We start from the raw sequence: 4,291 nt of genomic DNA, 5'->3' as shown, positions 1-4,291 counted from the left end.
CCCTCTGAGTCCTCTCCTGCTGTATAAACAGATCCCCAATTCCAGCCACCTCGCTCCATCCCACCTCCAGCAGCCCTTTTGCCTTCAGCTGAGGAGTTTGGAGGCAGGGCACCAGGTCAGAAGGTAGTGCCAGAATCACAGCATGCAGCCCCCCACAACCTCTCCCAGCCCCAGTCTCATAACCGTACTCCCCACATCTGCTGTCCTCAAGACGAGCCCCTCGCCCACAGGGTGGGGAAGTCACCTCCACCAGGCTCTTCCTTTACATTCCTTCCATCTCAGTTCTGGAGGAAGGTTGGGCAGGGTCAAGGACCCAGGAGACTTTGGTCCCCAGCCTCCTGTTCTACCCCCTTCTTAAGCCCATTGGTGACAACAACCTCTGGGTATCTGGCTCCCAAGTCAGCTCCACCCCTAGCCCAGCTAGAGTCAGGGAGGCGTGTGGGTAACAAGGTGCAACACAGTGTTCGCCTGAACACAGGTGAGCCATTCGCTCTCCGTGTGCCTGTTTCTTTACTCGTGGTCCTAGCTGGAGGAAAAAGAGCATGTCCCCCACTGCTCTGTTCTAGGCATCCGAATGGCTTCCTGCCTTTTGACTTCACCCGTCACCTTTCGCGGCAGGCTGAGCTCAGGTGCCTCAGGCAGCAACCTCACCAGGAGGCTTGGTTTCCCATAGCAGAGCAGCTTCCTGCTTCTCCCCAGGGTTCCCTTTGAGGCAGGATGATCTGAGGTGACAAGGGGTTCATCTGACAAGCTGTCAAGGTGGGTGGAAAGGTTCTCCTCAGAGAAGAAAAGGGGAGTCAGGACCAGGGTCACCGCCAGGGGCAGGAGGGAGCCAGGAGGGGGCGTCCTGTAGGAAGGAATCTTGCTGTAACCCCACGCTTTAACCTCTTCCTCCCCACTGCTTCCTCCCTGTGGAAAGTGAGCTAGTGGGGAGCTAAATGTGTGTCTGCACTGCAGACTCCAAGCTCCAGGAAATCAGTTAAGGGGGAGGGACTTCCTTCAGACCCCACGCTGCCAGTAGTCCTGCTCTCTGTCCTCATCCTTCTGTGGGGAAGGATGTTGCTCCCACTCCTCCTGGTGGTCCATGGTCCTTCTGACTCCTTTCTGTGGTCTCCGGGAAAATCTAGGGACAAAAAAGAGGAAGTATCTTTTATGGTGGAGATGTTTGGAGAAGAGGGGCAGGGGCAAAGCGTGTTCCGCGCTCTGGGATGCGGGACTCCCAGGTCTGGGTGCTTTAGGAGCAGTGTGGTACTGAATCCAGCAGGTGGCGCCAGGACCCACCAACTTGCAGGACCCCAGGGAACCGGAGTGGGGCAGTTTCCTAGGCAACAGACAGACAGCCTTTCTGAAAGCCCAGTCCTTGGCAACCATTCCTTGGTTGCCCAAATCTATAGTAAAATATGGCTTCTGAAGGACAGGAGGAGCATGGGGGTAAGATAATCTAATCTCTCGGAAAGGAGACAGGCTGGCTGGAAGTGGGGAGAGGAGTCTTAAAGACCTGCTTTCTGCAGTCGTGGATTACTAAGCACCAGTCACTGCGGTGGGTGTGGCTTAGCCTTAGCAACCCTGTGAGGCAGTAGCATATATTCCTTTATTATGGATGGGAAAAATGAGGATCAGAGAGACAAAGTGATTTCCCGAGTCACCAGCTGGTAAGAGATGGACCAGGTTAGGAAACTGGGCCTGCCTTGACGTCCTCCTGTGTCCATTCTACTCTACCTGCCACTGGGGATGAAGTGTCCAATCCCCGAAGGGAAGCTGGCATGAGGGAGCTGGGGGTGAGACCTGTCGGGAGACCAGGAGCAGCAGCTGTGGATCAAGAGAGGCAAAGCCGAATACTCCCCTTCCAGCCCAGCTCTCCTTGCCCGCCTGGGTGGGGTGCCCCCTGCTCAGGGTGCCCCTCACCTCTGTCAGAGGACAACAGAGTTGGAGGGGAAGGGAGTTAGAGATTCTGGAGGTTATGTGAACCCTCTAGAGAAACCAAGGACAGGAGAGCTCTCCAAGAAGGACACAAAGCTGGATCCCTATTCTGGGAAGAAGCAGCGGGAAAGGATTCCACTTCAGCAGTTGTGTGAGGAGAAAGCTGGCTTCAACTGGGTCAGGAGATAAAGATTTGGAGGATTCAAATTCAGTTCAGAGATCTAATCCAATCTCTCACTCCCTGGCATCTCATCGCCCTGCTCTCTCTGCACCGTCACTGGGATGTAGAGTAGGATCTCGTGCTGAACATAACCAACACTGACCTTCTGACTCCCTGTGTTCGTCTGGGCTCTTCAGAGAAACGGATCCATTAGGAGATAGATTATAAATATATGTACGTATGTATATTATATGAATACATGAAGTAGAGACTATTATCACCCTCATTTCCAGAGGAGAAAACAGGCTCAGAGAGGCAAAGCGATTTGCCCAGGTCACCCAGCTACTCAGCCACTGAGCCAAGATTGTGACCCCATCACTCATCCTCTAGCCCCAAAGTACTGACTCCTCCCACTCTCCCAGGGGAGAGCCCAGAGCTCAAGAGGAAAAAGGAAGAGAGGAAGGGCGTGCTTCCGGCCCAGCAGGAGAGACCTAGAGCAGGACCGACCTGGCAGGAGCCCTGGGTGACTCGGCACCTCTCCGGCCCCTGCTGGCCTCCCCCACTCCATGCGTGTGGCCTCTGTAGCCCCAGGGCTGATTGGGCTCCCTCCCCTGGCACCGGCCTTCTTTGCCACACCCCCACCCTTGCCTGGGGCCCGGCTACACAGGGATCCCTTTCTGGCCCAGTGAGGCATGTAACCCCGGGCTGACAGGCGTCCGGATGCCAGGGCAGCTGTGGCTGGCCAAGGGTGAGGTCACGGGCTGAGCACTCTGCATTGGCCTCTCTTCCGTCTCATCGCAGGCTCACTCCTTGCCCTGCTTGGCTGCAAACATTTCTCTCCCACCTCCCTCCTGCTCCACAACTTCGCCCCAGCAGGCTTTGGCCTCTTCTGACAAGGCCTAGTGTATTAGTTTCCTGTTGCTGCTGTAACATATTACCAAATATTTAGAAGCTTAAAACAACACAAGTTTATGATTTTACAATTCTGGGGGTCAGGAGGCTAAAATAGATCCTCCAGGCTGTGATCCTTCTGGAGCTTCTAGAGGAGAATTCTTTATCTCTCCTTTTCCAGCTTCTAGAAGCCATCTGAACTCTTTGGCTCATGGTCCCTTCCTCTGTCTTGAAAGCCAGCAGTGCAGCATCTTAAAAGCTGTCTTTCTGACCTTTGCTTCCATTTTCACATCTGCTCTGACTCTGATCCTCCTGCCTCCTCTTATAAGGACTCTTGCGATTACATTGGATCCACCCAGATAATCCCCAATAATCTCCCCACCTCAAAACCCTTAAGTAGTCATACCTGCAAAGTCCCTTTTGCCATGTGAGGTAACGTATTCACAGGTTCTAGCGATAAGGACAAGGGTTTCTTTTTGGAGGGCCATTATTTAACTTCAAACGGTTGGTTAGGATGCTCACCTCCTTCACAGCTAGATGGCGTATTCGTGGAGCTTGCCATGAGCCTTACTCAGCTCTGTGCTAAACATCATCGACATTATCTCACACCATCCCTAGGAAGTGGGCATGGATCCCCACTGTATAGATGAAGAACCAGGCCAACTCCAGAGCCTGTGGGCTTGCCATGATCCTAAGGCTGCCTCCCCAGACTGGAAATGAGCCTCTCCCTCCTGGGAACTTTACAGGATTGCCTCAGCTTTGGCTTTGGGTCCTTTGGGTTTGCCTCCCGGTCTGGCCTGGAAGCTCCTCAAGGCCTTGGCGTGAGCCACAAAGGAGTAGGTACTTGGGCAGTGTCAAGATAGAAAGAGAGAAAAGATTTTGTGGGCTGGAGTTCATGGAGGGGCTCTGGAGCAGAGGTCCCCAACCCTGGGGTCACAGACTGGTACTAGTCCATGGCCTGTTAGGAACCCAGCCACACAGCAGGAGGTGAGCGGTGGGCTAGCAAGCTGAAGCTTCATCTGTATTTGCAGCCGCTCCCCAGCGCTAGCATCACCGCCTCAGCTCCACCTCAGATCGCCAGGCATTAGATTCTCATAGGAGTACCCGTCCCTGGTACCAGAAAGGTTGGGGACTGATGCTCTAGAGAATCTATGACCCCCTGTCGTGTGTGCAAGATGATGATGTGTCTGTCTATTTTTACAGGCAGAGTGAGCCCAACTTCCACCAGAGTCTCAGAGGAAGTTCCACCTCCAAGGATCAAGAAACCTTGCTCTAGGGTCTGCTCCCTCCCACTTTCCTAGGTTCTCTTCTCTGAACCAG

This window comes from Pteropus vampyrus, unplaced genomic scaffold, assembly GCF_000151845.1.
Source record: "Pteropus vampyrus isolate Shadow unplaced genomic scaffold, Pvam_2.0 Scaffold33, whole genome shotgun sequence".
NCBI classification, from domain to species: Eukaryota; Metazoa; Chordata; class Mammalia; order Chiroptera; family Pteropodidae; genus Pteropus; species Pteropus vampyrus.
This window is presented reverse-complemented; position numbering follows the sequence as displayed.